The sequence below is a fragment of the Sus scrofa genome, chromosome 12, assembly GCF_054392235.1.
Source record: "Sus scrofa isolate SSC_HxYL_T2T_F1_AM1 chromosome 12, Sscrofa_HxYL_maternal_Yorkshire_Landrace_v2.0, whole genome shotgun sequence".
NCBI lineage: Eukaryota > Metazoa > Chordata > Mammalia > Artiodactyla > Suidae > Sus > Sus scrofa.
In genome coordinates, this window is record NC_139394.1 from 12,042,493 (window position 1) to 12,066,102 (window position 23,610).

At 50.4% G+C, this 23,610-nt stretch overlaps 1 long non-coding RNA gene across 3 annotated transcripts; it reads left to right on the top strand.

Moving 5' to 3' along the window:
• The first annotated feature begins 12,755 nt into the window (after positions 1-12,755).
• LOC102165781 (uncharacterized) lies at positions 12,756-21,800 on the top strand. Of its 3 annotated transcripts, XR_014820911.1 has the most exons (4): positions 12,756-13,011; positions 13,723-13,988; positions 19,516-19,581; positions 21,270-21,800. It is a non-coding gene; the product is annotated as an uncharacterized LOC102165781 (long non-coding RNA). The 3 variants fall into 3 exon arrangements; XR_002337056.2 differs by lacking the exon at positions 19,516-19,581 and having other exon boundaries at positions 13,723-13,972; XR_014820912.1 differs by lacking the exons at positions 12,756-13,011; positions 19,516-19,581.
• Positions 21,801-23,610: the final 1,810 nt, after the last annotated feature.

Below are 23,610 nucleotides of genomic sequence, written 5' to 3' on the forward strand. Positions count from 1 at the left end.
CACAGGCTCTTGAGTCCCAGCCTGCTTCTCTCCATGGAGCATTAGTCACCCTTGGGAAATAGTCCAAAGAGCCCATGAGACCATTCTGAAACTTGACTTGGTTGGCTTGACTGTGGCATAGCCGCCCAGCTTGTATGACCTTCCCAGGGATGCCACGACCAAGTCCCAACATGGGCTGACTTACAGCAACCGAAATGCATTGTCTCCATTCTGGAGGCCGCGAGTCCTGCTTCGAGATGTGGCCGCAGCTGGCCACGCGCTCTCTTCCAGCTCTAACGGAGGATCCTTCTTGGCTTCTTCTGGCTTCTGGTGTTTGCCAGCCCGCCTTAGCGCCCCTGCTTGTAGACCCATCGCTCCCCTCCCATGGCCATCTTCTTCCTGTGGGTCTTGGCATCATCTTCCTTCTGTCCGAATCCCCTCCTTTTTTAGGGCCACACCCGCGGCATATGGCAGTGCTCAGACTAGGGTTCGAATCCAAGCTGCAGCTGCTGGCCTGCAGCCACAGCAACGCGGGATCTGAGCCGCGTCTGCGAAACTATAGCACAGCTCACAGCAACGCCAGGTCCCTGACCCACCGAGCAAGGCCAGGGATCGAACCTGCATCCTTATGGATACTCGTCGGAGTTGGATTCGTTTCCACTGCGCCACAGTGGGCACTCCTAATTGCCCCCTTTTATAAAGACGCCAAGCGTATTGGAGTAGGGTCCACCTGGCCTCATTTGCATTTGATTTGCTCTGCACACACCCTGTTTCCTCTTACGGTCACATTCTCCAGAACTGGGTGTCTGGGCTTAGACATACCTCTGTGGGCGACACGATTCAACCCATACCCCTAGCCTCACCAGGCTGCTGATGGCAAGCCCCATCATCACTGGGGGAGACAGGGAGACAGAGACAGAGAGACAGACAGGCAGCCAGAATGGAGCCGGGTCAGGTAGGAGAGGGTAACAGCCCCAAGCACACACGCAGCTGGAGGTGGTGGCCTTGAACGGCAGAAGGGATACCTTCCCTGTTGACAGCAGAGCATGAGGTTGAGTTGGTGCAGGGATGGGGGAGATAAAGGTCAAGGTGCCAGCTGTGGGCCAAGTAAATGCCACGTTGCCTCCAGAGAATGAGAGGGTTGGAGTTCTGGATGGGGACTCGGGAAGCTTGCTGTGTAGAAGTGCTGCAGAGGGATCTGCCAAGTTCAAGGCAGGGATGTGTAGTTTGAGGACCCAAATTAGATGGTAACCTTGGGACTGTGCTTACCCGATTTCACAGTTGGCTTTTCCGTTTACTTGCTTGCATGTAGACTCACCCCTCGCCTGGGGGATTTAGGGGTGAGTCTGTGGGTGGGGGGCCCAAGAGGCTCTTGAAAAGTTTGCTTCACACAGCTGACCTGGAGTCCAGGTGAATGAGGTGGGCTGTATGGCCCGGGAGGGCCTGACGACCCCACAAGGGGTGGGAGGGGTGGGCCCTGGCAATGCCCGTCACTGAGTGAGGAGCAAGGGAGAAAAAGCTGGGAGGACTGGAAGCCGGCTCACAGGAGCTGGAGTCCAGGGTTTGAAGGCAGCATATTTCTGAGGTGAGGACAAGGTCCCGGGTGTGACTTTGGGAGGTGGGGGGGGGGGTCCTTGGGATTCTGTGAGATTGGGAAGTGTGATGGATCACCCAGGGGGACTCTGAACTCACTCAAGATGAGGACAAGAGATGGAACCCATGGGAGAAACCTGGAGGCCGATGCCTGGGTGGGAGGAAGGACGCAAAGCTGGCTGGTGTGAGCCCCAGGGGAGCTGGGCTTTCAGCATCTGAGCGGGGGAAGCTAGGAGAAGCCTCTGGTCTGGGCTGGTGGAGGCGACAGCTCGGGAGGTGGCTCCTACATTTCAGGAAGGAGTTCTGGGGGGTTGGGGGAGTTCTGGCTGGGTCCCTGGGGATGCTTGCCGTCCAGAGGGGACACGGCACCCCTGGGAGGTGTGTGTCACAAGCAGGCATGAACCAGCACCAGAGGAGAGGAAGGAAGCGTGGCTCTGACTGGGGCCCAGGGAGATGTCCCCAAAAGGGGGTTTTGGGACTGCAGCAAAGGTCAATGACGTGGAGCGGGGAGGCAGCCAGAGGGGGAGGCAGGAGCCAAAGGCAGAGTCAACATGTGTCCAGGAAAAAGACAGTTGCCTGAGCTGACTGAGGAAGAGAGTACACAGGAGCAGCAGTGGCTGGAAAATTAGCTCAGATCTGGGCTTGCCTTGGTGTGCCAGGAGGAGGGGCGCTGTCTTCTGCAGGGAGGCAACTGGGAGCCACAGAAGAGCTTTGCTGAAGATAATTTAATTTTTTTTCTTTTTAGGGCTGCACCCAGGGCATGTGGAAGTTCCCGGGCCAGGGGTCAAACTGGAGTTACAGCTGCCAGCCTACACCACAGCCACAGCCACGCTGCATCTGTGACCTGCATCATAGTTCACGGCAATGCCGGATCCTTAGCCCACTGAAAGAGGCCAGGGATCAAACCCACATCCTCATGAATACTAGTAGGGTTCTTAACCTGCTGAGCCACAACGGGAACTCCAAAAAAAAAAAAAAAAGATGTTGGTGTCTGCAGGGCAGCCTTGGCTTTGAACCCAGGAAAGCCGCCTACGCAAGAAAAGAGAGGAGGCGAAAGGGCAGGACGCGGTGGCTTCCAAGGCCAAGGCGACTGCTGATGTTCCAGGGGCAAGGGGGGAGGGGGAGAGGGGGAGGGGCGGACAGGCGGGGGAGGAAGAGCAAGAAGCAGTACTGAGACTCACGTGGAAGCAAAGAGAAGTAAGTCAGGGAGATGGAATTTCAAGCCTCCTGTCTAAATAAAGAAAGTGAAACTCGTGGACGTTAAACGCCGTCCTTGCAGGTGCTTCTGTTTTCATTTCCCTTGAGGTCCTGCACCCGTCATCTTCCTGAGCCCTTCCAGGCATCCCGGGTCCCGGGAAAATCAGAGGCAGAAGGCAGCAGGGCGGGACCTTTGGAAAGTCCCTTCACTCAGGAAAGTCACAGTTGGACGGACACACTTGCTTCTGCTTCCCCATCTGTTCCTCGGGTGCAAAGGTGTCTGCCGGGAGCAGAAGGCGGGGTGGAAGGGGGGTGTCCAGAAAGGTTGAGCCTGAGCATGTGGCATGCAGGAACACCGGGGCCGACAAAGCCCCCAGGCGGGGAGATCTTGGTGGCCAGGGTCCCTGCGTCATCAGCCAGTATCTAGCTGGCCCTAGGGAGCCCAGGACAGAGTTTGGAGTGTGGACTCTGGACCAGCCTGCCTGGAGTGAAACCTCAGGGCTGCCACTTACCATTCGAGGCCACATGACCTGGGCGGGGTATTGAAAGTCTCTTTGACTTTGTTTCCCCATCTGTCAGTCAGGGATCAGAACTGTAGCTTCCCCATAGGGATGCTTGAGGATTAAACAAGTTAGAACGTGTAAGGACTCAGCATCAATCCGTAAGGGTTGGGGGTTCTCCTTGACCTCACCTGAGGAGCCCCATGGAGACTTGACAAAGAAAACAGGCCCTGGGGCAGGGTGGAGGGGTTCCACCACGGGGAAGGCAGGCACGTTGAGCTCCCATCCAGAGCAGGACCCTTGGCCTTCTTCACTCCTGGGCGAGGAAGGTGGGACAGTGTGTCTGCAGGGGTGGAGGGTACTTGCCCTGAGCTCCTGCCCCTGGGAATCCAGCTTGGGGTGTCTCAGCTCAGAGGTGCCGAGCCATAAAATCACTCCTCAACCTGGACCACCCAGGGCACCCCTGAGATCCTACTCAGAGTGGGGTTTCTGATGGGGCAGCCAATAGAGCCCTCTTCCTCTGCCTGAATGAGATAGATTGAACATGGAAATAGCACTTGTCTTCCTTTTTTTTTTTTTTTTTTAGGGCCCCACCCATGGCATACGGAAGTTCCCAAGCCAGGGGTCAAGGTGGAACTGCAACTGCCGGCCTATGCCACAGCCACAGCAACGTCAGATCCAAGCCCTGCCTGCAGCCTACACTGCAACTCACGGCAATGCCTGATCCTTAACCCACTGAGCAGGGCCAGGGATCGAACCTGCGTCCTGATGGATAGAGTCTGGTTCCTTACCCCTGAGCCACAACAGGTACTCTACACTTGTCTTTCTGATAAAGGCTAAGTTGGAGACCTGAACTTAGTCTGAAGGTCAAATGGGTTTGCAGAAGCCGAAACGAGGCAGGTTCTCCCACCTGGCCCAGGACAGGGCTTCTTAGGGTGGGCGATGCTGAAGAGATGCTGCCTGTAGGAAGCTCAGTGCTTAGGAGCAAAGGGTCTGCCCACCCCACCTCCTCCAGGCCGGAGGGAGTAAAGGGGAGGAGCCAGGACAGGAAGGTACGGGTGGCGGAGCAGCGGGCTGGGAAGAAAGCATCTGGAGGGGAGAGAAGCCACCTCCATTCAGCCCTCCACGCCTCTGACGTCATTCTTCCTCAAAGCCCCACAAAGATGCCTCAAGTGGAAGTTGCAGTGCAGTACAGTGTTTCTACTCTATGGACGTTGGTGCAGGACTGCTAGGTACGAATCCTACTTCGGCTACTTCCTAGTTCTGTGCCAGGTGCTCTGGGGCCTCCAGATTCCCACTTGAACGGGGGGAGGGTCCCACAGGAAGACTGACAGGAAGCTGGAGTCCTTAAACTCATCAGGGCCTAGCTCAGGACCAGTTGGCAACTGGGAATTTTGTTATCATGATCTGCAGTGGCCTTCGGGGGGTTTCCAGCACTCCAGGAACAGACAGGCCTTTGCGCCACCTTATGTAAAAGGGTGTAATTGCAGGACTCTGCCTCCAAGGACGGGCAGCAAAGTCAGTGGAGGATGGGGCCTCCTAGAGGCTTGGAGCTGGACCGACAGAACCCGAAGCTCCTGGGGCCATGGGGTCACTCATTTCTGTTCTCTGGGAGTCTTCCCAAATCTCCTTCTTTTCCATATATTGAAGCTTCCCCTACCCCGAGCATGGCACCGAGAGCTAGAAATAGCATGTGAATAAGAGAATCAAGTTCCTGCCCTCATGGGGTGACAGTCCAGTTAGGAAGACAGACAGTACCATGGAGCATGGGCTGGATTCTTCTTCCTTTTGAAGGCTGAATAATATTCCACTGCACGTACAGACGTTGTATTTACCCTTTCATCCATCGACTGATACCTGGTTTGCTTCCACCTTTAGGCTCCTGTGACTAATGCTGCTAAGAATATGGGTGTGCAAGTCCCCCCTCTTCCTCTTACGAGTGAAACAAATTATAGTTAGGCAAGATGGACCGAAAAAAGGCAGGATGGAAGGACCCAACCCAGTCTAGGGAAGGCATTGGGGATGATTTTCACCTGAAATTGAACATATGAGGTAAAGCAACATTTTGGGTGGAATCCAAAAGAGGAGAAGTTAGCCAGGTTAAAAAGTAAGTGAAGGAGTTCCCTGGTGGCTCAGCAGGTTAAGGATCTGGTGCTGTCACTGTTGTGGCAGGGTTCCATCCCTCGCCTCAAGCTCTGGGGTGGGGGAGGGGTGGCCAGAAAAACAAAAAACAAAACAAAAAAGTAAGCGAAGAAGAGCTTTAGACACACGTGATAGCCATGGGACCGAAAGAGGCTCGGGTTGTTCTAGAAGTGGAAATGGGGCCAGTGTGACAGGGGCATAAAGGTGAAAGGGGGATGGGATGGGTCTTAGGGGTCTTGCGGGACTCATTACAAATGGGCTTTTTCTGACGAACGGGTGTGGACAATTGAAGACATTTAAGCAGAAGCGTGAAGTGTCCAAATATGGACGTCGAGCCCCCAAATCCCTGCAGTCACCGCAGGAGGAGCGAATTGGAAGTCAGAGCGGGTGGGGCAGGAGTGAATGTGGCCCCAGCATCACAGTTCCCCAGGCAGGAGGTCCTGGTGGCCCCAGCATGTCCCTTTGCCTCCTACATCCCATTCCAAGTCATTCAAACTTCTCCCAGATTAGCTATGGTCAAAATTTTAAAAACATGCTTCTCTCTAGTCCTACTTTTCAGTAGTGAGCATATATTTATAGTGGAAAAAAAGAGACTTGGAAAAGCAAAGAAAATATCAATTTATAAAATATTATAGTATGTACATAATATTATGTAAAATAGTATTAAGCAGAATCCACCTGACTCCTGTTTAAGGGAGGCCTATTGTGGTGCCTTATGGGGGACGGTTATATTTGCCTTTGATCATTTCTGGCAAGTGTTTCTGGGAAATTCCTGCTCTGGATTCATTGCAGGAACTCTACTCCTTAGGATGGAAAGGATGGAGAGGGAATATTCCTTGTAATCAGGTGACATACGGGGGTGACTAGGTCTCATGGCACATCATTCTAGAGGAAATCCCTGAAGTCCTGGTACCCAGCCGCATCCCTACTTTCCTCCCTCCCTCACTGATGCACCCATCTCACCTGGAAACAGCGGAGATGCAGGGAAGAGAGGAGATATAGGCTTGCAGGAACGAGACATCCTTTTCCATCCGAGCTGAGCTGATCGATTTAGATGGACAGATGTGAGCTAATCAATTGTAAGGAAAGCAAGATATTCATCAAGGTCAAAGATATATTCACATGTATCTTGGGCTAAAATAAAACAATGGAGGCTCAACAAATATTTGGATAAATACTTATCTTGAAGACTATTAAGAGTGCATATTTTTCCCTTTCTCTCCCAACTTGTCCCATTCAACAAACCATCTCCCACTCATGACTCGAATATAATGTATTTATTTATATCCCAAGTCAATCCAAAAAGGAGTTGCTCTGGCTTCCAAAAGACAAAAACCCTGATAATAAAACCAAGGTATATGAACTCAAATTGGAAAACAGATTGGAGAAGAAAAATTAAAAACCAAATATTCATTCCAGTTGCTCCCAGGGAGCCTAGTGCCAGGATTGAAGTGTTCTGCTGGTTAGGATGAAAAAGGAAACTTCATACACATCTCTCTTGATCAGGAAAAAGGATACATTGTGACTTTTTTTCAGGGAAGACCTAGTATTTCCTGGTCCCAAATTTGGAAAGAAATTTCTCCAATGGTACATGATAGAGAGACAGAATGAACCCTATCTTAATAACAGTTTGGTTAAAAAAAAAAAAAAAAAAAGGAGTTCTCGTCATGGCTCAGTGGTTAACGAATTCGACTAGGAACCATGTGGTTGCGGGTTCGTTCCCTCGCCTTGCTCAGTGGGTTAGGAATCTGGTGTTGCCGTGAGCTGTGGTGTAGGTTGCAGACTCGGCTTGGACCCCAAGTGGCTGTGGCTGTGGTGTAGGCCGGCAGCTACAGCTCCGATTGGACCCCTAGCCTGGGAACCTCCATATGCTGCAGGAGAGGCCCAAGAAATGGCCAATAAATAAATAAATAAATAAATGAATAACAGTTTGGTGTCAAATCAGAATTTTTTTCAAAAAGAAATTCACATAATTTGTTCCTATGACTTTTTGTAATAGAAATCTTTGGAGTTCCCGTTGCGTCTCAGCGGGTTAAGTACCCAATATAGTGTCCGGGAGGATGCAGGTTCGATCCCTGGATTCGCTCAGCAGGTTAAGGATTTGGCATTGCCCCAAGCTTCGGCCTAGGTCACTAAATTGAAGATGTGGCTTTGATCAAGTGTTGCCATGTCTGTAGCATAGGCCTGCAGCTGTAGCTCCCATTCAATCCCTATCCTGGGAATTTCCATATGCTGCAGGTAGGGCCATAAAAAAATAAAAAGAAGAAGAGGAAAAGGAGGAAGAGGAAGGAGAAGTCCTGACATTGCAGATTTGTCCAGAGATGCTGATACAGTGCAGGCATTTGAAAGCATAAAGGAGGAAGCTCAGACTGGCGAGGATTTTTTGGATGCAAATGCTGTTTTCTAATATATTAGTCATTCTTTTATTTTGCATCATTGTTTGCACATGTAAACACTACGTCATCAGTGTTGTCATCCAAATCATGATTTTTAGTAAGATGCAATTTTGGGTGAATCCTCGGATGTGCAACTAGAGACCTATCTCTATGACAAAGGAGGAACTGGGGATTTGGTCCATCAGACACCAGTCCTTCTAAGTTAGTTCTCATCCGAGCTGTTGATTTGTACCGTGTCTCTTTTCACAACTGGGTCAATGAGGCACACAGGAGATACAAAATATAAAATGGTAAACTCTAAACTAAAAATCAAGACAATGAAAACAAATTAAATATGGAGACAAATCTACAGCCATACCGCCCTGAACGCACCCAATCTCATCTAAATATGGAGACGAGACCAGGGTGGCATAGGGTGAGGGTGGACAGAGAGAAGACAGTATAGCAATAAAGTCCTACTGTTGCCACAAATTGGTTGAACACTTGCTTTGGGCTTCAGGCAAAGTTCACTTACCCCCTGTGGTCCACAAACATCTTGCTGAAACACAACTACACTGTACATCCATCCGTCCCCTGGTCCCTGGCCCATTATGTCCATGAAAAACAGACTAAAGATGATGCAATGTGCTCTCTGCCAACAAGGGCCCCCAGAGGCCCTCACTTCCATTTCTGAGAGCTCTTGGGGTGGCTCAGCCTTGCTCTGTGCTGCTGATTCATTCTCATCTCTACCCCAGGCTTCCGCTGACTGCTCTCCTAACTTCGGCTCCCCTTTGATGTTACCCCATCACGGGCCTGATTCACCTAGGGGCTTCGTTTCAGATCTGACCACCTAGCTCAAGTGGTTACCTCCCCGAGTGACCAACTGGTTGGCTCAAGTCATCACTTTTCATCTAGCCATGTTACAGGCTGTTGGCCAGTCTGTGGACTGCTGTGGCCTGGGTCAGGTGCTCCAGGGTCCCTGAACCAGTTAGCCACGGGTCAAGTCACAGGGTCCAAAATCTGAGCCAGGGAGTGGGGGTGGGAAAGACACATGGAAGGAGCAGTGGGTGAAACCATTTTCCTGGCAAGCAATCAAAGACTTCATCTGTTCATCTGGGAGAGGGATTGAGCGTGAGCGTGGGAAAACCAGCTGCCCTCTTGTCTCTGTGGCATCAGTTTTAAAAAATAAAGATCTTTGTCTTTCTGAACATCTTTTATTCCCAGTTGTTCACACCATTCTCTCCAGTATGTTAGGGACTTCAGGGAGCCATGCAGTAAACAATCCCTTTTAAATGTATGAAGGATTTCTGAATGTATTTTTTTTTTTCTTTTTACGGCCACACCCCCAGCATATGGAGGTTCCCAGGCTAGGGGTCGAATTGGAGCTGCAGCTGCCGGCCTACAAACACCACGTCCACAGCAACACCAGATCTGAGCCCCACCTGCGACCTATGCCATAGCTTGCGGCAACACTGGATTCTTCACCCAATGAGCGAGACCAGGGATGGAACCTGCATCCTCATGGGCACTATGTTGGGTTCTTCTTCTTCTTCTTCTTCTTCTTTTTTTTTTTTTTTTTTTTTGTCTTTTTGCCTTTTCTAGGGCTGAACCCATGGCATACGGAGGTTCCTAGGCTAGGGGTCTAATTGGAGCTACAGCTGCCGGCCTACACCACAGCCCACCGCAACAGAGGATATGAGCCGCATCAGCAAACTACGCCACAGCTCACGGCAACACCGGATCCTTAACCCACTGAGCAAGGACAGGGATCAAACCCGCAACCTCATGGTTCCTAGTTGGATTCGTTAACCATTGAGCCACGATGGGAACTCCCACTAGGTTGGGTTCTTAACCCACTGAGCCACAGTGGGAACTCTGGACTTCTGAATGTATTTCACTCTAACCACCTTCCCACTTTTTAATGTTTCCTGTCACCTTGATTTGTAGTCTGTGGAACAGGTCTTTTTAAACCTTCGTCACTCAGGTGGAGGTCATCACGGCATCACATGGCAGCCTGTTAGAAATGCAGAATCTCAGATCTGCGCATTAACAAGATGCTCAGAGGACGAGAATGTGCATTAAAGCTGGAGGAGTGCAGCTTGTAAAGCAGACTCAGGGAAATGCTGAGTAACTCTGGGGATTGAGGTTCTGCGAGATGATGAGCCTTGCTTAAGGTCCCCCAGTGAGTCGGCAATGGACTTGGGATCAGAAGCCAGGTGTCCTGAGTCCTACCTTATTCACTTTTCCTGACGCCCTGATGTCCCTTTCATCTAGGAGACGAGGAGGCTTGGTTAGATCACTGTGAGAGTAGAAGGTCATGTGATGAGAGTGACTGGGATTTCTCATCCACCCACAGTCACTTCTGAGGGTGCAAGAGGACACCATGAATGACGTCAGGACAGCGGGTGACACAAAGGGACACACTACAAAGTGGTCCCTCTATATACCTCAAGTTCTTTTCTAGTTTACAGAGCCCTCTCACATCTGTGAACCCATTTAAACAGCTTACATATCCAATGACTACATGATCTTAAAGGTCTAGCTTTTCAATAAAATCTGATGCTCAAGTAAATACACACACGCATGCGTGTATGCATGTGTACACGCACAATCTCACAATAGAGAAATCACCATCTAGCAAAATCGAGAAGAGAGAAAGCCCAGATCAATGAAATAAGAGAACGGGGAAACAATGACAGATACACACCCACATTTAAAATGATTCTGGGAGTTCCCTGGTGGCTCAGTAGGTTAAGGATCTGGGGTTGTCAATGCTGTGGCTTGGGTTGCTGCTGAGGCATGGGGTTTGATCCCTGGCCTAGGCATGGTCGAAATAACGAACTAACTAAATTGTGAAATGATTTTGCTTCCCCCATTCCAATGAATTTGGAAACCTGGATGAAATGAGGGGTTTCCTGCTGTCCATCATGCACCATTGCCATGGGCTCGCTGGGGCTGGAAGCTACATCTCATGGCTTTCTGCCAAGTCATTTTCCTATGAGTCAACCTGACCTCAGAGTTTGGTTTCTGAAACTGTTATTCCAGCACTTTAACTCACAGCGAAGCTGTCTGGGTAGCTTGGCAGGAACCCGGCTCTTCCGCCGGGTTGGGAACCAGATTCTCTGCAGGGCTGTTTGCTGATTGTACCTCTTAGAGCAAAAGCCCACCTGCCCTCTTCTGGCATCAGCGTTATCTGCCACGCTCAGCTGCCCTGCTCTAGAAGGAAACACAGGCACATCCCTGATCCTGGGAAGCCGACTGTTAGGTCTGGGAGGTCTCACCCTATCAGAGACCAGTTAGCACTACTCTTCCCTTTAGAGATGGAGAAACGGAGAAGCAGGGGACAGAAGTAACTGTCAAGGTGAGGCTATTTTCATTCATTGTGTGCATTTTCTTTCTTTCTTTTTTGGTGTTTTTTTTTTTTTTTTTTTTTTTTTTATCTTTTTGCCATTTCTTGGGCCGCTCCTGCGGCATGTGGAGGTTTCCAGGCTAGGGGTCCAATCAGAGCTGTAGCCACCGGCCTACACCAGAGCCACAGCAACGCGAGATCCGAGCCACGTCTGCAACCTACACCACAGCTCACGGCAACACCAGATCCTTAACCCACTGAGGAAGGCCAGGGATCGAACCTGCAACCTCATGGTTCCTAGTCGGATTCGCTAACCACTGCGCCACGACGGGAACTCCTCTTTCTTTCTTTTTTTTTCCGCCTTTTAATGGCCGAACCTGCGGCATATGAAAGTTACCAGGCCAGGGGTCGAATCTGAGCTGCAGCCCCTGGCCTACGTCCCAGCCACAGCAACTCAGGATCCAAGCATGTCTGCGAACTACAACACAGCTCATGGCAATGCAGGATCCTTAACTCACTGAGCGAAGCCAGGGATTGTACCCACATCCTCATGGATTCTAGTGGGGTTGGTTACCCCTGCGCCACGGTGGGAACTTCTGTGCATTTTCCGTTGCACTATCTCTAATGATACGAACATCAATACCTAGTAACAACTGATATCTTTTGATTCGTTTACTTCTTTACCTGTCCTTAACAACCCTATTGTGTAGGCAGTCACTGCGCCATTCCCATTGTACGGAACTGAAGCCCCGAGGGGTTAAGTAACTTGCCCAAATCACACAGGTGGTTAGCAAGTAGCAGGACTGAGATTTGATCTCAAGTAATTCTGATTCTAGAGCCTATATTCTTACTTCCATGTACTACTCCAAGCGTCCTCATATTATTCTGAGATGATATAGGTCTCAAACTATGGGATAACGAAGCCACTCGTTATGGCAATTTTTAAGAGTCCCAAGAGACATAAGAGAAACTGTGGTTTATACGACGCTTACCACGTCTCAGTCACTGTTCTAAGTGCTTGTATTAACTAAGTTATATGTATTAACTCAGTAATCCTAACGCCGAAACACAAACAACCTCCTTTCCCCAAAGGAGAAAACACAAGGAGGGAGCAGTATCCTCGCGGATAAGACGGGGAAAAAGAAGCCTGGAAAGGTTCCGAAAGTCGCTTCAGATCCCACAGGCGGAGCCAGCCTAAGTGGCAGGCAAGCACTGTTCGTCACTGCCAACCACACTGCACTGTCAGTTAACCTGGTTATTCGTTCTGTCCTCATGACATCTAACAGACAGACGTTATTTCCCATCCACTCACTTGCTTTTATCTGGTGAGACCAGGAAAGTGTAAGCAACTCCGTAAGGCCCATCCAGGGAGTTGGTGGTAGACTAACCAGGGATCCAAAGCCCATGCTGTACTGTTTCCAGTACCTCAGGCTTTAGTGCTGCCGTCCCAGGCTCGCTCTCGGGGACAGATCCTTCCACTTGCGGGTCCCCGACACGCAGGTCTTACCTGAAGCTCCCCGGGGGTCCCAGCCGAGACGGACGCTGCCCCCTGGCGACAGGTGGGCGCAAGCGCAGCGCACGCTCCGGAGCCGGCGGCGCGGCTCGCTGATTGGCTGGCGCGGATCCCGGCTGCTTCCCCGGGGGCGCGAGCCGCGCGAGTAAAGGGGCGCCGCAGGCAGCAGCCGCCCGCCCGCGCCCCCCGCGCCCCGCGCCCCGCTCCCCGCGCCGCCCGGGGACGCCCTCGCCGTCTCTCTGTCGCGGGGCCTCTCCCTTTTCTCTCTCGCTTGGGTCCTGGTTGTGAATTCACCCAGGGTCCAGGATGACAATCCGACACCAAGGCCAGCAGTACAGGCCGAGGATGGCATTTCTCCAGAAGGTGAGCGTGGTCTTGTCGCCTGAGCCGGGGAAGGTGCGCAGGGACCCAACTCGGAGAAGAGATGGTGGGAGGCTCCAAGCCTGTGGACAGGAGTGGAGGGCTTCCTTGTGGTCTTAAGAACCACAGGACCCGACTTCCCATTGTGGCTCCGTGGAAATGAGCCCGACTAGTATCCATGAGGGTGCAGGTTCCATCTCTGGCCTCGCTCAGTGGGTGAAGGTTCCAGAATTGCCGTGACCGGTGGAGTAGGTTGCAGTCGCGGCTGGGATCTGGCCTTGCTGTGGCTGTGGTGTAGGCTGGGGGCGGCTGAAGCTCCAATTCAAACCCCAGCCTGGGAATCTCCCTATGCCCGGGTGCAGCCCTAAAAAGCGGGGAGTGGGGCGGTGGGGTGGTGGTGGACAACAGGACCTGTTTAAGTGTCCAGGCTGCCTGTTGGTCCCAGAGAATCAGCCCTGCTTGAGTAGAATGCTGGAGGGTGAAGAGTCTGTTACCAGAAGCTTCCATCCGCTGAGGGTATTCTGCACTCTACACTCCTGCTCCCAAAGGTCCCCAATAACCTCAGTGACCCACAGGGGTAACTGGCACATGAATGCACCCCGTATTGCCTTCCTTTCTTTCCCAGGCTCACTTCCCGAACCCCTACTGCTACTTCCGGGCATCAGTCCTTGCGGATAATATACAAATAGGTTTGATATTATCCCCATTTTACAGGTATGGAAACTGAGGGAAGTAAGGCCCAACCCTGGAAGAAGTGTTGACGTGATGCCGTGAAGCTGGCCTCGCTCCAGTGATAGAAACAAAGTACACGTGTAGTGGGAAGGAGCTTTGGATGCTACTCCAGGAATAGGGGAGGCACCCCCCGGGGAGAAAGCCTTGAACCTGAGACTGAAGGATGCTGAGGCTTCTCTTGGGCCCAGAAGAAGCAGAAGAAGGACCAAGGCAGCAGGAGCAGCATGTGCAGGTCTGCTGGGTTTAAGGCAAGTCATTCCCTGTGGCTGAGCTTTTTATACAAGAGGGGGTGAGGCCAGACAGGCAGGCAAGGCCGGCTCATAAAGGTCTCCTATGCCTGTTGGAGGTGGTCGGATTTTTCCCAAAAGAAGCCACTGAGGAATTCAGAGCAAGTGAGTGATGTCAGCTTCAAGTTCGAAAGACCACCGTGTAAGCGAGAGGAATGAATGGGGTGTCCTCTGTTCCTTGAGCTGAGAGAGTTCACTTGGGGGGTCCTCCTGTGGCACAACTCCAGCTGCCTAGGCAGTGATACTTTTGTCACAGGGCTGGGAGAAAGGTGCTGGTCAGAAGGGCCCTTCTATCTCCTGTGGCTTCCGTGCTACTTCCTACTCTCTCAGCCCAGCGCAAACCCTGGGAAGACCTCCCTACTGGCCACAGTGCCACCCCACCTCTGCCATACCTACCTCTCTCTCTTTCTTCCTTTCCCTCTTTTCCCTTTTCTCCCTTCTCTCTTTCCTTTTTTCCTTTCTTTCTTTAAATTATAGTTGATTTACAATGTTATGTCAATTTCTGGTATACAGCAAAGTTACTCAGATACACACACACACACACACACACACATATATACACACACACACACACACACACACGCATCCCTTTTTCTCCTGTTATCTTCCGTCATGTTTTATCAGAAGTGATTGGGTATAGTTCCCTGTGCTACACAGCAGGACCTCATTGTTTATCATGTACTAACCCCAAACTCCCAGTCCATCCCACTCCCTCCCACTTCCCTTTGGCAACTATGAGTCTGTTCTCTATGACTGTAGTCTTTTTCTGCTTTGTGGATAGGTCCATTTGTGCCATATTTTAGATTCCACATATAAGGGATATCATATGGTATTTCTTTCTCTTTCTGAATTACCGAGACCCTCTGGTTGTATCCAAGTTGCTACAAATGGCATTATTTCATTCTTTTTTATGACTGAGTAGTATTCCATTGCTGCCTCTGATTTCTCTTGCACAGCCTGGTGACTGGCATCCACCACTGAGGGGTCGCGAGCTTAAGATGTGGCAGAAAGGGGAGTTCCCATTGTGGTTCAGTGGAAATGAATCTGATTAGCGTCCATGAGGATGCAGGTTCGATCCCTGGCCTCACTCAGTGGGTTAAGGATCTGGCATTACCGTGAGTTGTGGTGTAGGTTGCAGATGCGGCTTGGATCCTGTGTTGCGGTGGCTGTGGTGCGGGCCAGCGGCTACAGCTCTGATTTGACCCCTAGCCTGGGAGCCTCCATGTACCACGGAAGAAGACATAGAAAGACAAAAAAAAAAAAAAAAAAAAAAAAAAAAAAAGATGTAGCAGAAAGAGGTGGAGCATCCACAGGCCAGGAGCTTTGCCTGGGTGCAGCTAGCTGATGATGCATAGTGGTCTGAAGAGCGTGGCCAGGCACCCACAGGGCTCTGTCTCCAGCCTGTCATCCTATGTCCCTACATCCCTGACCACTGGGGGTGGGGTGGAAATGCCCTCTTGTCCTCTGATGTGCCCTCCTCTTGATTTAGGGAAACAGGTAGTCCTGGGCCAGGACTGCAAGGAACAGGGATCTTAATGAGGCTGGGACTGATTTAGAATCACTGCTGTTACTGATACGTTTCTCCCTGCAACAGACATTTATTGATCACCTACTTTGTGTCGGATATTGTTAGACACTGGAGAGGTGGTCCCTGTCCTCACGTGGCTTCTAATGCAGTAGTGGGAGAGAGTCATACGCCCCACCCCGCCAGGGCACATACCCCAGGGGGTAGAGGAAGGGTCTGTGCAGGCACTCCCTTCCTCCTGGGTAGATTAGCATGAAAGGGTTCTGGAAGAGTCAGTGGTGGTTTAGCTGAGCTTGGAGGATGTGAGGGTGTTTTTGAGGCAAATCAGGGACCGGCAGAGGGCCAGGACACAGGAGCCGGGACGTGCATGCAGCTGTGGACCCATTGCATGTCCATTGCTGATTGGATCCCCACGGTGAAGGCCAGTAGGCCGCACTGTTTCTAGATGGAGGCCCCGGAAGACTTGAGAGTGGTTCTCAGTGACATTGAGAATGTAACAGAAGTGGGGGCTTTTCGAGGCTGCATGCAGCCAAGAGGGCACGTGGGCCTTGGGCATTGGGACTGTGGGAGGCAGCACTGTAGTTGGGACACAAGCCCCTGCAAAGAAAGAGCGAGCTGGGATTTGGGATGACAGTTTACATCTTTGCACAGCAAGGGACATGACGGGTCTTGTCTGCAGTGCCTGCCCGTCAGCGGGCAGTATGCTGAGGCCACGGCTTCTGATACGTTTAGTGATTCTTTGAAATGTCTGGATACGTCTGGATTCTTTGAAATGCTTGATGTCCTACTTCAGTGAGCTGGTGTCTGAGAGCAGAGACATTCGGCCTGTTTGGGGGTCAAAGGCCAGCAATGATCTCTTGTTAGAGCCTAGAAGCTGTGGTCTGGTCAGCTGTGTGTGTGTTGGGGAAGGGCCAGGGGGTCTTCCCTGTGTCTGAGGGAAGGAGACCCTCCGAAGTGATGCACACAGAACCAGAGATGACAGGGTCCTGGAGAAAGGCCCCAGCAGCCTCCTTGTGGGAGATCGTTAAAGTCAAGGCAGGTTTTCTGCTGTTGGCGGAGAGAGTTTCTGCTTCAGACAAGGCGATGGCCAAGATCACCTCTCCGAGAACCAATAGGTATCAGTTGCTTTTTTTTTTTTTTTTTTTTTTTTTTTTTTGCTTTTTGCTCGATGGTAACTTTTTTTGTGGGAACCACTGCACTGAGTTTACAGAGGAAAATTACTCTACGCCCTAATGGGGAGACTCCTGACTGAGTCCATTTGGGCGACTGTAACAAAAAACCACCGTGGGGAGCTGCTAAACGACAGAAACTGATTTCTCACGGTTCTGGAGGCTGGAAGGCTGAGGTCAGCGCGCCGGCAAAGCACGGCCGGGCTCTGGTGAGGGCCTGCTTCCAGGCTCAGATCTCGGGCTGTGTCCTCAGAGCTAGAAGGGGCCAGGCTGCTCTCTGGGTCTTTTTTAAGGGCCCTAATGGCTCCGCCTTGGTGACCTCATCGCCTCCCACAGGCCCCCACCTTCTGTCCCATCACCTTGAGGCTGAGGGTTCAGCCTCTGAATCTGGGGGGACACAAACATTCAGACCACAGCAACTCCCTGAAAACGTACACGGCGCACCCACATTCTCCTCTTCCTGGCAAACCCTTGGTGCAAAGTGGGACCTGCCTGCTGGAGAGAAATTGGCCTCTATGGCGCTTTTGACAGTGGTTCCTGTGAATCCCCTCTGAAGAGTTTCAAATTCTTCATGGATTGATTTTTTTTTTTTTTTTTTTTTTAACACGAAGGGAAAGGAATGAAGCTGTTGGTCTTTTTTGATCGGCGGCATTTACATTTCTAACTGGCCACGCAGGTAAAACGCCTCTGTCCCCGGATGAGCCCTCCCCGACTCCCCGCCAAAAAGACGGTGGTTTTTCTCCGCGCAGCACAGCCTTGTCCGGAAAAGTTGGGTGTGAGCTGCAAAGTTACGAGTGAAAGGAGCGAACGTGATGCCCTGTCATCAGAAATGACAGTAACAGGGCGTGTGTGTGTTGGGGAAGGAGGGACAGCTGGCTACTGCAAGCAAGAGTGACTCCCGCCGCCTGAAGTCTGCAGTCTTTCTCTTCCAAAACAGGCTTTTGTGTTTCCTGCACTGTGTGCTTGGCAGGGAGCCTGGGGACCTTGACATCACGTCCTCTGCCCACCCGCCTCCCCCAAGGCATATACGGTGGCCAAGGACAAGTGTCCACATCTGCAGCGTCCCAAGCTCCAGCCTCTCTTGTCCTCCGGGCAGTGCCTGGACTGTCACGCCCACCTGCACGCTGGGCTCCCAGCCTGCGTGCACTCCTTTTGTTGAACTCCTTTTGTTGAAAGGAGGCAAACTGTGAGCTTCCTCCCTGCCGGTTGCTGTGGCTGCATTGTGTCCCCCAGATTCAGGTGTTGAAGCTCTAACCCTTCAGCGTCTCAGACTGCGACGGTATTCAGAGATTGTCGTGGTTGTTCTGGCTGCCAGCACACTATGCCTCCACACTGGGCTGCGTAACAGAACTTTATCTTCTCCTGGTTCTGGAAGCTGGGAAGTTTAAGACCAAGGTGCCGGCAAGGTAGGTTCCATCCTTAGACATCTCTCTTTGGCTTGTAGGCAGCTGCCACCTCCCTGTGTCCTCACATGACCTCTTTGAGAGTTCAGAGAGAGAAAGAGAGATATGGTCTCTCTTCTTTTTCCTTTTTTGGCCACACCCATGGCATATGCAAGTTCCAGGACCAGGGGTCGAATCTGAAACAGCAGCTGTGACCTGTGCCACAGCTACAGTGGGAACTCCTCATCTCTCTTCTTACAAGTGCTAATCCTATAAGATCAGGGCCTCACCCTCTTGACCTCATTAAACCTTAAGTACTTCCTGGAGGCTCCACCTCCAAATACAGTCACATTGGGGATTAGGGCTTCAGTGTATATGAATTTGGGAAAGATGCAAACATTCAGTCGGTAACAGAAATAAAGCCTTTAAGAAGGTGCTTAAGGTAAAATGATGCCATTAGGTTGGGCCTAATCTAATTTGACTGGTGTCCTTATGGGAGGAGATTAAGACACATGGGGAGGAGTTCCTGTTGTGGGTCAGAGGAAATGAATCTGACTAGCATCCATGAGGATTCAGGTTCGATCCCTGGCCCCACTCGGTAGGTTAAGGATCCAGCATTGCCGTGAGCTGTGGTGTAGGTCGCTGACATGGCTCAGATCTGGCGTTGCTGTGGCTGTGGTGTAGGCCAGCAGCTACAGCTCTGATTTGACCTCTAGCCTGGGAACCTCCATATGCCCAGGGAGTGGCCATAAAAACCAAAAAAAAAAAAAAAAAAAAAAAAAAGACACATGAGGAGACACCAGGAGCAGGTGTGCAGAGGAATGGCATGTGCAAGCCAAGCAGAGGCCTCAGAAGAAACCAGCTCTTCTGGTACCCTGATCTCGGACTTTCTAGGCTCCAGAACTGTGAGACAATACATTTCTGAAGTTTAATCATCCCAGCTTGTGGTGTTTTGTTACAGCAGCCCGAGCAAACTAATACATTTGTGAAGGGACGTTCATGGCTGCCTGGGTTCTAGGTCTCTTTGAATGCATTTTTTTTTTTTTTTTGGTCTTTTTTCCTTTTTCTAGAGCTGCTTCCTGTGGCATATGGAGGTTCCCAGGCTAGGGGTCTAATCAGAGCTGTAGCCACCAGCCTACACCACAGCCACAGCAACGCAAGATCCGAGTGGCATCTGCGACCTACACCACAGCTCACAGCAACGCCAGATCCTTAACCCACTGAGCAAGGCCAGGGATCGAACCCACAACCTCATGGTTCCTAGTCGGATTTGTTAACCACTGTGCCACGATGGGAACTCCCTCTTTGAATGCATTTTGATCCTGGTAAACCTTAGCACCTCAGTCTGGATGCTTCTTTTCTCTGTGGCAGAGGCAAAACATTCTCACCAAATATCCAATGTGCTCTCTTAGGACAAACAGGCTACAAGCAGACCGACACGTGTGTGTGACTTCCAGGCTGAAAGCATTGAAAGGCGGGTATGAAGGCTTCACATTTTGGCGTCTTCCCTGCATAGTGATGGTGAAGGCATGTGATGGACCGAGGGACCGTGGACGGTAGCAGCCCGCATCCCGGAGTCATGACTTTGAGGGTGTGCCCCGGACACTGCCCACTTGAATTAGCATTTACATAAGAGAAACAAATCTTTGTGCCATCTAACCTTTGTTAGAGAAGTTCAGTAACTTGCCTAAGGTCACTCGCACACCGGCGGATGCGGGGAGGTCTGAGTCAGGTCTAACCCGTGTGCTTTGTCCCAGGTCTAGCAGCCACTTCCACTTGTATCTCAGCAGCTGACACTGAATCAGCTGGCCCCAGACATTTTCCCCAGAAGTGCAGAAGCTGAAAGGGACCTTCGCGGTCACCCAGGCCAACCCTCTCATTTCACCGAGGAAGCGGCCTGACCGTGGTCACACTGCCCTGGACCACACTGTCCTCGTCCCTGGTCTCTGGATGCCCTTCTCGTCTGCCCTCAGTTGTGTGTCCCCTCCTGCTGCTGGCTGTGGTTGGGGACAGCCGTCCTCTTGGGGGGTGGGGACAGTCTGGGGTCTGATCACATTCCAAGGCAGAGACAGCTTGTCGGTCTCCAGCTCCCCTTCTCCCTTTCTTTCTGTCTTTTCTTTTTTTTTTAGGGCCGCACCCGTGGCATGTGGAGGTTCCCAGACTAGGGGTCCAATCAGAGCTGCAGTGCCGGCCTACGCCAGAGCCACAGCAACGCCAGATCCGAGCCCCGTCTGCGACCTACACCACAGCTCACGGCAATGCTGGATCCTTAACCCACTGAGCGAGGCCAGGGATTGAACCCGCGTCCTTGTGGATACTAGTTGGGTCTGTTACCTCTGAGTCACCATGGGAACTCCTCAGCTTCTCATCTGCAGCTCCTGCTCAGGTGGAGCGTAGGGATCTCAAGTTCTGGTCCATCATTATTCGCTTGTCTCAGACGGGTTCCACTGAGCTCACATCCCAGGAGTGCCTCACATCCCTGGTGATTCCTCTTTAGGGCCACTCTGTTAAGTAATTTCCGATGTAGGTTAACAACTCTTGTTGGGCACACATATAAAATATACACCAAGCCAGTCACTACTGGAATTTGTAATTAGAAATGAAGGAAATACCCCAAAGCTCCCATCAAAAACAAGAGCTATAATATCCCAAATGAAAGGTACTATGCGATTAGAAAATCATGTACAGTTAGTCTTCACATCAAGTTGAATGTCCCAGAGGAGAGGTGGTTATTAAATAGGTTAATACAGATCCTGGTTCTTGGACTTGGATGGATTAAATGGGTGTTGGAGGAGGTCACCAAGAGGATGTGACCAGTTGACCTGCCACCTGGACCTGGGCCATCAGAGGCTCCTTAACCCCTCCCTTCCTTGTCCTTGGAACCTGCCTTCTGCTTCTGGTTCCCACTGTGGGAGCCAGTTGCAAGGACGCAGACTTAAGAGAGCAATGTGTTGCTGAGACCATCTGGATGGTGTGCAGGACTGAACTGTGTTGAGGCCTTTGTTCAGACTTTTAAGGTTCTGGCGGGTGGGTGCTATTTACTCATCACAAGCCTCGTACAAAAGTTCCCTTGTTTATTACACCTACCACCTACCAAGCTGAAGTTGTCTTTTTTTTTTTTTTTTTCTTTGTCGTCTCTCCTTGCTGTGTACGGGGCCCGTTTCAGATTTCACCTGGGAAATTCCAGAGGTTTCAAGCCAACATTGGGGGCCAACGGATGCTTTAATTTTAGAAAGAGACCAAATGTGTAGAATGAAATCAGTCATCAACAGGAAGGACCCGAGAGACTGTCTGTGAAGACCTCAGATACAAACTGGGTGACCTGGTGCCACTTCAGGGAGGCCCAGCCGGAGAGAGGCTGTAAGCAGAAAAGCTTAAACCAAGTCAACTGCATTGTACTCTTGCCTGTGAAAGTCCATGTCAAGAGCATCTCTGAAAGGGACGTTCAAAGAGACAAAAGGACTTATCTTGCCTCTAGCACCCTGGGAGAAAATGCTTTTTATCCAGGAAAATGAATTTCTACCTCCCCCGACAGGTGCGTCTTAGATACCATCACACTTGGATAGCATTTTCCCTGTCCTGATTCCACGCCATGGGTCTCCAATACCATATGCCCATAGTGTACGAATCTGGACTTCCATGTCCATCTTCCTTCAAGAAGGAGCACATCGGTGGTGAATAAAGTTACCCAGCTGACTGAGAAGTGTATTTTTCACTGGAAGGGCACTAACGTACACTGTAGTTTATACATGGGTCCCTTTGGAGTTTGGTTAGTATTGGTGTGTCCTCCGGAGCCTGGTTCTCTCTGTCCTAACGGTGCGGGTTCCGGGCGCTAGAGAATGGAGGACCAGACGCTCTAATGGATTGGCACTGTCATCCTTAGGCAGGTCTTGCTTGAAACTGCAAGTTTAGTAACAGACTAGTAAGTCGCTTCAAAGCTCCCCTTGACCGAAGTTTCAAACACATGAGACTACCTCAGTACGAGCTTCTCTTGTGACCTCAGTAACTAAGTCATCGTGAATAAACTTGAAGACAATCCTTGTACTAAATTTTATTCTATGATGTGAGGGCAAGTTTCAGGTAAATGTTACCTCCTGCATACATACGTGCTGAAGTGACTCTTAACTACATTCTATTTCTATTTCAGTCATTTTACTCAAGTTGGTCTTTAACAAATTGCCTAGGTTTGTCATTAAGAAGCCCTGAATCGTAGAAGTTCCATTTGGAACAATTCATATTTTTCCCATTTAATTCTTTCTTCCTTCCTTCCTCCCGCCCTCCCTTTCTTTCTTCCACACCTGAAGCATGTGGAAGTGCCTGGCGAATCAAACCCGAGCCACAGCAGTGACAGTGCCAAATCCTTAAACGCTAGGCCACCAGGGAACTCCTCCATTTAGTTATTTCTATTGTTTAATAAATAATATATTGATAACATTTGCTCAATAATATTACGATCTTGTCCACTGTCCATGATGTGTGTGGGAGGAAGGGCAAGGAGGGGTCACTTCCTTTTCCAAATGTTAGTAGATGTAGTACTTCATTATTTATGGACCATTTTCTAGAACATCTGTAAAACTGAAACCATCCTTACTGAAATTCAGTCAGATGATTTTCAAAAAGCAGTTCTGAGATGTCTTTTGAGAAGTGAGAGTGCCTCTTGAACAGGACTGTGCTCAGGTGAAGGATTTCTTTATGTCAGCATCTCCCAAAAATATGTTCTGGGAAAAACCACATTGGGGAGATATTAATAGGGTGTTACTCAAGGCTCTGTGGTCAAATGCTTGAGAAACACCAGGCTAACCAAAGTGACGCGAGTTCCATTATTGCGGAGTTTCTCAGAACAATTTAATACTCTATTATTATTTGTGCTAAGAGACTATGGTTCAAATCCTAAATTTATTTGTCCATCTTTTATTTTCCCCTCAGGAACACATTATGGTAAAAGCTTATTTATTTTATTTATTGTCTGTTTTTTAGGGCCATGTTTATTTATTTATTTACCTATTTGTTGTCTTTTTTTTAGAGCTGCACTGGTGGCATATGGAGGTTCCCAGGCTAGGGGTCTAATCAGAGCTGTAGCTGCCGGCCTACACCGCAGCCACAGCAATGCAAAATCTTCTTTAAATACTCCCCAATCTTTGTGTGTGTGTGTGTGTGTGTGTGTGACACCCGCAGCATTTGGAGGTACCTGGGCAAGGGATGGAAGCTGAGCCACAGCCCTGACAATGCTGAGTCCTTAACCACTAGGCCACCAGGGAACTCCTGCCCCAACATGATCTTATAGAGAAGATAAATCTGGTTCATTAAACATACTAAGATCACACACAATAGGAAAGGATCACATACAGTAGGACAGGATGGCAGATACCATCCCCATTTTAAAACTGAGCGCACTCCAGGTCAAAAAGTTCAGGTAGTGAGTGCCTGTGCCAAGCTGCTGCCCTGGAAGAGAAAGAACCCCGGCCAGTATTCTGCAAGTAATCTAGTCGCCAGAGTCCCACTTCCCC